The following is a 13,251-nucleotide window of genomic DNA, read 5'->3' as shown; positions in this document are numbered from 1 at the left end:
GTAACAGTTACAATGGTTTGAAGAATAAACTTCATTAAAAAAGACAATAATAGGTAAAAAATTCACAAAGTTAAAACGTCAGTCTTTTATTTGAGGATCTGACACTTTTACATTAAAAACAAAAAGTAAATCTTCTCACCATACTATAAAGTCATTAGCCAATTTATAACTGGTTCTGGCCCTCTGGTGGCAAATATCCTGAATCAGGAAAAGGATAAAAGATAAAGGATTTAAAGATAGATTCAAAAATGTATATTTTTGTAAGTAGTTTTTAAATTCACATTTTAATCTACTTTCCTGCATCTTCTTACTTATAGGACCACCTTGACTGTTCCTATTATGTGATCATTCCTAATTCTGTCACACTACACATCCATCTCAGCATTCTCATCTTAGCTGTCTCCATATTTTTTTCCTGGGCTCTTGTAGTTGCCCATGTCTCAGCACCATACATCATTGCAGGTCTTGCCATGATTTTATATAATCTTCCTTTCATTTTGCAGCTTATTTTCTTATCATGCAGCACCCCACTCATCTTTCTCCAGTTCAGCCATCCACACTGAACTCTATGCTGGATTTCTGCATTCATTCCTCTATCACTTGCTACCTATGATCTAAGATAAATTTGGAAGCTGTTATTCAATTCAATTCTGTTTATTGATTCAAAATTAATTTCTTATAATGGGAAAAAACATATTTAAGTATCCAAGGTTATCTAACATACATATATTAATATAACATACATTAACATAAAAATTTGAAAGATTTAGGAAAAAAAAAAAAAGAAAATACTCTAAAGTTAATTTTGACAAATTTTCATTTCTCAGGTGATCATACTTAAACTCTTTTCCTAGAACAGAGCACTTTAGTTTATATACTACTGGGCAAGAACCAAACATATGAATTAGAAAACATTTTTTATGTTTACTACCAGAATGACTGCAGGGTTTATCTCTAGATAATCCAATGACCTCTTAGGCTTAACAAATTTTGAATTCTGCTAAGTTGAATTATAAGAGATTTCATGGGAAAACCAATATAATAATTTAAATAATTTGCTGTATGCCATCCCATAGATATTTCAGAAAAATTAACTTGATAAATTGGAGCACAAAATATTTCTTGATTTCATAATTGATCTGACTTGGTCTGAATTATCTCACTAATATAAGTTCTTAACAATATAGCTGATTGGGGAGAGAACAAAAAATAATAGCCCAGGCCATCTAAAATATTTTAAACTGAATAGGCCAAGTTTTCTTATCAGATTTAACCATCAGCAGAAGTAGCACTTTAGGTATTTTGGCATAAGTCATTTGTAGGAAGCTCAAGAATTTTTGACCAGAACAGAACATCTTTGGTAATGCTTATTTCCAATGTTTTCTCAGTTCAAGATGTAAAGCAAAATTTGAAACTGAACATTCTATTTTAGAAAGTCAAAAATTTCATCTGTATTTTTTCTAGTCTTTCTGTCAAGGCTAGAAAAAATACAGATGAAATTTTTGACTTTCTAAAATAGAATGTTCAGTTTCAAATTTTGCTTTACATCTTGAACTGAGAAAACATTGGAAATAAGCATTACCAAAGATGTTCTGTTCTGGTCAAAAATTCTTGAGCTTCCTATCCTACAAAATAACCAGTCTTCTTTAGTTTTCTGCTAGTTATAGCAGATTCAGTGAGCACTGCCTCTTTTTCCATGTTACTCTATCCTGCACTCTTATCTTTAGTTCCTTATAGCTACCTGCTTTTAAGTCATCTGCTGTCATTCCATAAGCCTTCCTCTCAAATCATGTGTCCCATCCAATTATCTTTTTGCCTCTTTATTGTCGTTAATGTCCTTCTTTTTTCATCCACTCTTCTTAGGACTTTCTCATTTCTCACCTTATTGCTCTGTTTGACTTTTTCTATTCTTCTCCACAGCTACACTTCTAGGACCTGTATGTTGTAGAGGTGTCTAGGACATCTCCTAATGTTGTATTTTCTCATGGTATAAGTTTCAGCACCATAAAGGAAAACACTCCAGATGTAGCATTTGACTAGCCTTTTTCATAATTCCTATTTCAGAGCCTCACAGAAAATTGTTATTAGTTTGTTAAATATCTCTTTTGCCATAACAATTTTCCTCTTGATTTCTTTCCCACTTCTGCACTCAGAGTCAAGCCAAGTAACCAGATATCTAAATCCATTCACTTGTTCCACTTTGTCATCATTTATATAAATGTTGACCTTTCCTTCTCTCTGATTCATAGCACTTTGGTTTTGTTAACATTAATTTTTATTTTGAAGGCCGCACATTCCCTCTTCAGACCAGTCAAGATCTTTCTCATTTTACCCTCACTCTTTGCCAGAATTGCCAAATCATCAGCATATCTTAGGCACTGAATCTGCCTCCCCCTGGTTTAAATGCCTTTCTCTTACTCTAGATATTCCATAATCATCTCTTCAAAGTGTATGTTGAAAAAAAGCAGTGATAGGCAGCACCTCTTCCTAACACTCTTTTCAATCTTGATTTCCATACAGGTGAAAACACATGACCATAAGTCATATGTTGTCATCTATAACAAGGTTCTCTCTTCCATCTAAAGAGAGAGCACCTGATGTGGCAACTTTAAGGTTGCATTTAGAAGTAGCCCTATTGTTTTTTCAATAATTAGAAATGACAAGGTTCCAATGGAGAACAGTCACTTGCTGGGGATCTACACCATCCTCATACAAGACCACAAGTTAAACTGTTCTTATGAATGTATTAGTACAATCACTAAGAGCCTTGGTACTAGGATTAAAGAACATGAGTATTGTCTCCAAAAAAAAAGAAAAGAAAATAGTTCTTTTCACCACAGCATTGGCTACCTATGTTTTGAATAATGATGTGCAAGTTGACTTTGATAGTACATTACTATGCCATGCTTCCAAACTGACCCAACTTAAGTATCTGGAACGGGTTGAAAGTTACAAAATTGTCAAGAGAGGACAGTTGCCAATTATAAAGAAACTGATTCTATTTTGTTGGCCTAGTGCTTGCCTGGTTGATTTAATTTTCATTACATCTAACCTTTTCAAAATTATTTGTTGTTTTGGATTATTTTTGTCTAGGCTTGTTCTCTGTACTGAGAATGCATGAGTCTCCTCCTCTGTGAAATTAGATATGGCATTATGTTTTTAAAAAAAATTCTGTTCTATTTTTTAGATATCGTTCTGTTTTGTATTCCAGTTGTAGAACTTATTCATGTCCGTTAAATAAGGAAGAAAATGTTTGTTTTCATTAAAATAATTTTATTTCTGCTGGTGTTTGGTGTTTGTGAAGTTACTTATTTTTATATTTTCCTAGGGTACTTTGTATTTATGGAATGGAATGTTTATTCATTAAATTTTTGTATTTTTTATGCTTTTATTATTATTTCCAGTTCCAATAATTTTTATCCATGTTTCTTTCTCATTATCTAATTCTGTAGCATTTAATATTGCAGTTTTCTCTAGTTAACAAGTTTATGTTGTATTAAAAGATAATACTTTTTTTCTTTTGATATTTTTTGTTGTTTATATATCAGATAAAGATAAAATATCTTATGTATATGTCTCTTTAATCCAGACAATAAATTCTGGTAGACTATCTTACAGCTTCAAGGTCAGGAACATTATTTATTGAAGTATCAGGTTACATATGCATTTCAACCTTATTTAGTTTCTAAGCCCCTCTGCAGTGCTATATTACAATAAATTGAGAACTATTAATAACACAACAAAATATAACTCATGCTAGTTTAATCCTATGGCAAGCAATTTTATCATACCTCAAAAGAGTGACATAAGGTATATTTACATAAATCTTTCCTTCTATACATCAATATGGCATTTTTGTGTTATACACAAGGTAAATCTCCCTTAACAAACACACAATATAAGTAAGGTCATACAACAATAAAAATTGGTGTAAACATACTTATATAAAAAAACATACAAGAAGTTACCATTTTTAATCACCAGCACATTTACAGTAGGTGTATACTTTGTTCACATTAAAATACTGAAAATCATTTAAAAATTCTAAATAACCTTTATATCTACTCAATGGTGGGATAATCAACTGTTACAATTTAAGTTGCTCATAAATAAATCCTAAGGAACAACTTAGGTTAAAAATATTTTTAATAATTGTAATAAAATCCTTAGAAAGGACAATATTGTTTTGGCCCCATTTTTGACCAACAAGATTTCACATAATGTTTATAATTTCTTCGATTTCTTTACCCTACTGAGCACATGTGTATGTTGGCCTTGTACGCCACAAGGCCAACATAGCTCCATATATCATCCCAGCAGAGGCCTTTCAGCCTTCTCGATATGTCAACGCAGCCATCGCCTCCCTCATAAGAAGGGCATTTTTGCTTTCCTCTATGCAGGAGCTGGCCAACAACGAGTTAGATAACATCAGTTTGGCAGTACGCACGGCTGGCTTCTCGCGTGCAAAATTTACACATGTGCTCAGTAGGGTAAAGAAATCGTTGTTTCCTAGCACCACGCTAAGCAGCAAGAGGGAGGTTTCGGTGATGCAAGCATCGTTGCCATACCTCGGACCCCTCTCTATACGTATCTGCAGAATATTTAGGAAGCGCAACCTGGTACTGCCATTAGCTCCACTTCCAAACTTGCGCAAGCTTCTGTGTAACGACAGAGACAAGCTCTCCACGCTTGAGAAATCGGGGGTCTATGCTGTTCCACTGGAAAATCTAGCAACGGGAATAAGCACACGATATATCGGGGCCACCACCAGAATGCTTGTCAGCCGCCTCGCCAAGCACCAGGACGATGTGGTGAGGGGTAGGCACACCACAGAGCTAGCAAAAAAGGCTCTCGAACAGGGTTTCAATCCGCTATGGTCGCAAGCGCATATGCTCAAGTGCTGCAATGATAGAAAAACAGTTTTCATCTGGGAATCCCTCCTTACCACCACGTTAGAAGCATGCAACACTCCCACTCTTGAGCTGCCCAATATTTGGGTCACGTTATTCAAGCGTTTAAACGCGCTTTAGCATTATCTAATATACGATTAGTGTAAGCGCGGGCCTGCGCATGCGCGGCCTCGCTAGTCGTGGAGCTAGATGCTCGATCGGCTTTCGAATGTTTTTTGAATTTTTAGTTTACGTTCGTAACGGCCGGCTTTGGTAAAGCTTTATGCGTTCCATTCTGCATCGGTTTTGTTTCTTTTTAAAGTTTTTCGGCAAATTTACGAACTCGTCTGAAGACGACGACAGTAAGGTTCGTCGAAAGTACTTGTGACAAGCAAACGTGGATATAACGCTGAACTCAGTGAACTTTTCGCAACGTTTATTTCTTTATTTTGTACAAACAAAATAAATATATTGAAAAATATAAAAACAAAAAAAATTATACTTCAGAAGTTAATCTAGTATCAAAAACGTTTGATTCAGCACAACACAGTCCGACTGGAAAGCTTTCGGTTGACTGCCTTTTGGATAAAAGACACTCTACTGTATAGGCGAAACAGGCCAAATTTTAGAGTTAAGAATTAAGGAACACGGGGTCTCTATAAGGTTGAAATATAGTAATTCCCCATGGTTTAATCAAATAAAAGATAATAACTGCCAGATTAATAGAAATAATGTAGAAATTCTTCATTCCGAAAAAAAAATACTTATAAATGTAGATTTAAAGAACACGTTGAAATCATGAAATATTCAGTAAAGAATCTAATTAACATCTTGAATGGTATGCAAATAGATCCCCAATGGTACAACCTAATAGAGGGCGCTACAGCAGAAAATTCTCCATAGTAGTGACTCATAGGCTATAATGTATGGTACGATGTATAGTATGGGTGGGAAAATATTTAATATAAGTTGTTCCTTAGGATTTATTTATGAGCAATTTAAATTGTAACTGTTGATTATCCCACCACTGAGTGGATATAAAGGTTGTTTAGAATTTTTAAACAATGTTTAGTATTTTAATGTGAACAAGGTATATGCCCACTTTAAATGTGCTGGTGATTAAAAATGGCAACTTCTTGTATGTTTTTTTAAAAAATATAAATATGGTGTATAATGGATTTGTATTGCATTTATTCTGTAATAAAGTATAAATAGACAAATATTGATTAAAGGAAGGTGCTGGTTGAGGATTGTCAGATTAGATTCAGGTTAGTTCTTTAAAATGATAAACAGCTTTCTTCCAGAAATCATAATCTTTTTTTTTTATCTATTTACCATAAATACTTGTGTGCTGATGGGCAATTATATGAGGCATCACTGTTTTGAATGTAATATTTACTGGAAAATGGTTCTTATAATTGCCTATGAGCAGTTATGAGAGACTGCTGTTGGTCAAATTGCTTTTTTTTTTTATTTTAAATTGTAATTTTGGGCTGCAATTTGGAAAAATTGCAGACTTATAAGTTTCCACTGTTGTCCATCTGTCTCTCTCTTCTTAATCTTTAGAACAGTGTTAGATAAATGAAATTTAAGAGCAGATATGGAAAGCTTAGAGGCAGGAGGTCCTGATTAACTATATATGAACTTCTGATGCAAACTGGAAGTCATGTCATTTTAACTGAAAAATTTCCTTTGAAAGGAGCTAAATAGTTGACCAGCACGACTTCATTGCTAATGGAAAAGTATGATGTACAGGGGCAAGGCACTGCAGTACTAATTTAAGGTGAAGAGCATATATTTAAATTGTAAAAATCTATCTGACATCTATCTGTAAGCATTGGTAAAAAAAAAGGAACAAAGTCTACTTGTTTAAGTCTGCAATTTTGATCTCTGTAAATGAGTCACTGCTAGGCAACAGTCTACACATCCATTTCACTGAACAAATCACACAGTGTAAACCAACCTTTACAGTACTGTGGTACCAAATGAAAAATATTTCATTAATTTTATGGGAATTTAATTGAGCAATAGATGATTAAGTGAAGCTGTTTACACAAGCAATTATGTGAGGATTTACAGTAATATTTTCAAAAAGTAAATCTGATCTTCAAAATAAGAAATTTAGTACAAAAAAAAAAAGAGAGAGAGAGAGAGAAAATTTAAAAAATTATCCCCCATAACATATACATTAAACTTAAAAGTTTAATGTATATGTTATGGGGGGGGTCATTATGAATACTGCTATCACCTAGTCGGGCAAAGTTATGATAATACGTTGAAGAGTGATCATCCAACATACGCTAGCCAATCAGCACTCGCATCTCAGTTGCACATGCATATTGCATTTAGTACTGAATTTTAAATTTATGCAACCAATAGTTAATCTTGTGCAACATTTTAATTTGATTTAAAAAACTCCAGTTATTTCGTTTATTCTTCCGTCGTTCGCTACCAGTTGACCAGTCCACATTTCCACAAATACGAAGGCGGTTACGTCGGCAGTAGCCTATAAAGAAAGGTCGCCTTCGTATTTGTGGAAATGTGGACTGGTCAACTGGTAGCGAACGACGGAAGAATAAACGAAAGGCAAAGTAATTTGTTAAACGTTGGTTTTTTTTTTTTTTTTTTTTTAATACTTATACAATGTATTACCGTCGGCCATGTTATATTTTATATTTACCTAAATTCCAGTTATTTCATTTAGAAATATTTATTTTTGTGAATTATTTCAAGATAATTTTTAAAAAACATGTAATCATTTTAAACTAAGTACTATTAACTATATTAATTAAATGGTAAAATTTTACCTATGTGCACTGTCATGGCGGAGGTTGCGACTGTTTGTGCTCCTCCTGGAGGGGAGCCACCGGCAGGCTGGCGATTGTTTAACGTCACTAATTATTGATACATACTAGTTATTGATACATGTATTCAAGAACTACCGTGAATCAATAACTAGTGACATTAAACAATCAGTGGCCTGCCAGCAGCTTCCCTCCTGGAGGAGTCTGCCAGGAGCACAAACAGTCGCGACCGCAACCATGATGGTGCACATAGGTAAAATTCTACCAATTAAACTAATATTAACGAAAAATCAACTTACAGGAAACTTCTGGAATTTCATTTTTGGTATAAATTATATAAAAAATTAAATGTTTTTTAGTTTATTTATTCGAGCAATTAAAATTTTGATGACATTTGAAATTACGTAATTTTTTTATTTGTAGCATTTGCATCTATTAGATTTGCAGCAGCATCAACTATAACTTTGTCTTCCAGTAAAATTAAAATATCGCACAAGATTAACTATTGGTCGCATAAATTTAAAATTTGGTACTAAATACAATTTGCATGTGCAACTCAGATGCGAGTGCTGATTGGCTAGCATATGTTGGATGATCACTCCTCAACATATTGTTATCACTTTGCCCAACTAGGTGATAGCAGTATTCATAATGACTGGTCAGTTTGATAAATTATGTTTAAACACCTGAAATTTTTTACAATTCCTGATTTTGTTTGTCATTATTCATGATGACCGGGCATTATTCATAATGCCTGTATTAATCACTTGGTTCATAACATATATACAAGTTTTTAAGATATGGCCAGTCTTTATAGTTGTTTTTTGATACTTTTTTTTAAAATCTTTTTTTAAGAAATCAAACTTGTGCATCTTGATGTTTCAAACTTTGTACCTTAGCAACATAATTTTGATATTATTATAAAGGAATAGCTTAATGCTAAAGTTAGTATTTTAAAATTTTGTAATATCTTTGTTTTTTGTAATGGTTTGAAGTTCATATCTGTGTGTGCAATTGCTTTTTTTGGCATTTATTAATTTGTCATTTCATAATATTTGCTTTTTTCCTATTAATGTTATTGAATATTTGTTTATCATTTGAAAAATTTTTTGTTATTTTTCAGTCTATTTTTAAAATTTTAAACTCAGCTAATACTGTAATTAACCAATTTTTGTTTTGTCCTATTGATGATCTTTTAAGTTTTCTATTTAAACTTATTACATACATTGGCAATACAGCTATAAGTTTCTTTATTTAGATTATTATGAGCTGAAATCTCAAATTCCCAAGTTCTCTGTCAAACTTTTTTAAATCTTTCTTTTTAAGTAACTTGAATAAAGGTTGGATGTCACACCAACAATTTTACTGATCCAAGAGAAAATTCACAAAACAGCGTTAAAGAACATTTTAGAAAATGTTTCTTAAAGTGTTCTTTAATGCCTTTTTGTGAATTTTCTCTTGGATCAGCAAATCTTTCTTTTAATCATATTACTGTAGATTGTAATTGTAGATTGTAAACAAGGACAGGTTAAGGAAAGAATAGTCAGCTGTGTGTGGTGGCTGCATTTTGATTGTGGCTGTTATATAAGATGTATATGCACCATTAGAACCAATAAACATAGAGACCTTATGGCAAGACCTTTTCAATAAAGCTAGGATGTTGCTATCATCAGTTAATAATCTCAGGCTAAACAAAGTGCTAATCATTGTTTAGATTGTCTGATCAGTTTAAATAATGACTAGTCTTTAACATATAGCAGATTAGAGATGACAGTTCTCTAATCTGTTAAATGCTTGAGAGTTCTATAGGTGTTATCCAAGTAGCACTTGGTATTGTGATTATTTTTTTGAGTTAAAATGTTACCTACAATAACCTATGAAGAATAGAATAAAAGTATACAAAGAAAATTTGAAAAAGGAAAGATTTCAATTGCTAAAAGAAAAGATCGACTGATTTACTGTAGCTTAGAAAATTAAAAATTTATGTATTAGTACTTTTTATGGAAATTTTGTGGATTAAGAGCAAGGTAAACATAATCAGAGAGAGATATTCTCTTTCTTTTACAACAGGTAATTCTGGGTCTCTGAAAGAAATCTGTGAGATCTACAAAAGCTTTCTTAACAAAATTTGGGATGTTAAAATTTAATCATTTTATTCACTGATCCTTATCAGAATATATTATCAATGAATTCAATTTTGTTAGTTATATCATAATTTAAGTTTTAAATGATTATGATTTTAAATTATTTATAAAAATTTCAAAATTTCTTGAAATTTTTGATGTAGAAGTGATTGAAACTTTTTCACAATTACATACAAAAAAAAATATATTAAATTATCTGTGTAATATTATATTTTATGATTTAAATATTTAAGTAAAATATAAACATGTATCAGGTACTGTACCAGAGTCTTTTTGTTTATTATTATAAAACTTTGCATGAAAAGAAAAAAAAGTAGTAAGTATACATTTCACTCTAAAGCCTTAAATTATTTTCCAGTAATAGTTAATTCAAAACAGTTTACTCGACTAATGTTTTTAATCTTCTATTGGAGATCTTCTTATTTTGAATGATCTGGTGGTGGAACCAATATATTCAAGTTCATAGTCAAATTATCATCTTTCAAAGGAACTTTATATAACCCCAGTACCCTAAGATTATTAGTCTTATCTTTTCCATTTTTAAGATGGTAGGATTGCATCTGAAAGTTAATTTTGTTTCTTTTAGGTATGCTATTTCTTTATACAGTGGTAGCATATTGTACTTATATTCTAGAATGATACGACTTGTGTTTCTATGTTGATTATATCCATTTTTATCTTTAGGGTCTAAGTTGTCAGTGTTGTTGGGTATTGTTCTGGCTAAAACCTGATTAAGTATTTGGGGTAATTGTGTATTGTGGCTATTCATTCAAGGTGTTCAAGTTCTTTGATTATGTCGGAATAGTTTGTATAGTGGGTAAAAGCCCTTTTGGTTAAGGTCCTAAAGGCTGCAATCTTGTATATATAGGATCATAGGAGCTTGCTGGTATGAAAAAGGGGGTGTGCAGAACAATGTTTCCTCTAATTTTTTTTTATAGCTGAGTGGAACACGTACTTCTCTGAGCAAAAAAATTTTTCTGAGCATATATATATATAAAATCTTATTTTTTCTTATAAAAATTAAAGTAATTAATTATAAAGTAGAGATTAAAATCCATTTTAAAATGTACTTCCATACAAAACATTATCTTTTGTCAATGATTTAATGTATTTAATCAAAATATATGTAGCAATAATCATGTTGCAGACAGAGTGAGAAATAAGTATACAACAATTTGAGCAGTGCGCGATCGCACAGCCACACAACTTAGGAGGAACATTGGTACAGAATTAAAACCTGAAGATCGAAAATGTTAATCGAAAAAACTGTTTTGAATTAACTATTATTGGAAAATAATTTAAGGCTTTAGAGTGATCATTCCAGTCCAATAAGTGGTGTTTTATTTTTTTTAAGTAGTAACTACATTTAATTAATGACAAAATCACTGTCATTTTAAATAATCTTTTCCCATTTTTTAACTATCTTTTCTATTCTCTCTTTGCAAATACTTTTTGGCTTAGATTCAAAATATTGAATTAATGCATTTTTAACATCTTACAAGGAAAAGACTTTCCTTGTATGATATGCTGAAGTGGTCTGATCAAATGATAATCAGATGGTGCAATGTCTGGATAATAAGCAGGATGAGGGAGAACTTTCCATCCTAAATCCTAATTTTTTGTTTAGTCTCTCATTGTCATGTTGAAGGAAGATTCCTTTTCTGTTCGAAACTGTGAGTAGCTTGATTGATGTAGTTTCACATAAGCAGTTGAATTATGATGATAAAGATTTTCAGTTATTATTTTGCCAGGTTTTTAACAACTCAAAGTGCACCAAACCAGAAATATTCCATTACGCACAAAGAAGCACTTACCATTGTGTTTGGCTTTGCAATTCCTTTTGATGTTTCTCTGACAGACACCCACTACTTTTTCTTATGTGAATTATCATAGAGCATCTGTTTTCAACTCCAATGATGTTACATTCAAGAAAAAGTTCATTTGCATGTTTTAATAGCAATGAACTGCAGATAGAAATTTGCTGAAATTTTTGTTGATCAGTTAATAAGTATGGAACTTATTTCCCAACTTTGTAAACCTTTCCAATTGCTTTTAAGTATACTTGTATTATTGACCAAGAAGCACCAATTTTGCTAGCAATATCTTCAATTGATTGTCCAAGGTTTTTTTTTGACAATGACTTAAAACATTGTGATGAATGATACTTGGTCCACCAGAACTAAAGCTTATCTTTCAGACTTAAATTACCCTTGCAAAATCTTGCAAACCACATCTTGCAAGTTTTTACTTATATGGCTACTTGATAAAGACTGTTAGTGTTTCTGCTGCTGTCGTTGCCTTTGATCCACAATGAAATCCAAATAGCATACAGCAGACGTGGGCAAATGCAGCTCTTGCTGAAAGTGTTAATTTCTGTTTTTTATTATTATTTTTATAATTTTGTGAAAATATGTTTGTTAAAAAAATTCAATATTTGTTTTATATTATATAATAAAATCGCACACCTTACCATACTATCTGCCACGACAGTACAGAACTGTGGCTCCCATGCATTTTGCAAAACCTACATTTTGGCTCCCACTGAACTCTTGCTTGCCCACTCCTGGCATACAGTGACATGTGTGTTCTTCACTTGATTCAAATACTGCCATTTTTCAAGGGTAAGGTCAATCTCGATGAAAGTCGATGGACACAATAGAAAAATATTTTTAACTAACCTAGAATTTAAATTAATTTAGGAGTAAAATTAAGAACCATTAATATTATAACCATGGAATTTAAAGTGTTTAAAAAGAAAAAGACTGTTACCACTGATGATGATCATTATTTATTAGACACTGACACATGCAAAAAAAAAAAAAAAAATACATTCCTTACTTACTTCAGCAACATTTATTTTGAATTACAAACATTTTCAGCCACATTTAGAGGCCTCCTTTAAGTAAAAAGCCATTCTTTTGATCAAACATTCAATCAAACATCTGATAAAAAAATTCAAACATTTGTCCAAATATAGATATTTGATGAAATGTTTGATCAATAGAACAGCTTTTTACTTAAAGGAGGTATCTAAATGCAGTAGAAAACAGTTTTAATTCAAAATAAATGCTGTTGAAGTAAGAAAGGTGTTTTTTGCATGTGTCTGTGTCTATCGAAAAGTTCTAGTATATTAATTAACTTTATGAGCATTATTTACATACAAATATTAATCATATAGGCAACCTTTGCTTTATTCCAGTTGAACATTAACTACAACAAATGTTTTCAATTCAAAATAGTTTAAATTTTGAATTGAATTTGAATGTAGAATGCTGTAGAATAACCATTCTAAATAGTGCACATCTGTAACTGATCTGAAGTAGGGCAGTTAAGCTGTTCAAAAACCTTTCTCATCATTAATATTCTACTGACTGGAATAAAGAAAAGGTTGCCTATATGATTAATATTTATTAA

General features: G+C 31.8%; 1 protein-coding gene across 1 annotated transcript in view; it reads left to right on the top strand.

Annotated features, from left to right (window-relative positions):
• LOC136978208 (uncharacterized) overlaps positions 1 to 13,251 on the top strand; it is a 175,635-nt gene that overhangs the window by 104,767 nt on the left and 57,617 nt on the right. The gene's annotated exons all lie outside the window — the stretch shown is intronic.

Source organism: Centruroides vittatus, unplaced genomic scaffold, assembly GCF_030686945.1.
Source record: "Centruroides vittatus isolate TY-2023 unplaced genomic scaffold, ASM3068694v2 contig_5, whole genome shotgun sequence".
In the NCBI taxonomy this organism is placed as follows: domain Eukaryota; kingdom Metazoa; phylum Arthropoda; class Arachnida; order Scorpiones; family Buthidae; genus Centruroides; species Centruroides vittatus.
This window is presented reverse-complemented; position numbering and strand designations above follow the sequence as displayed.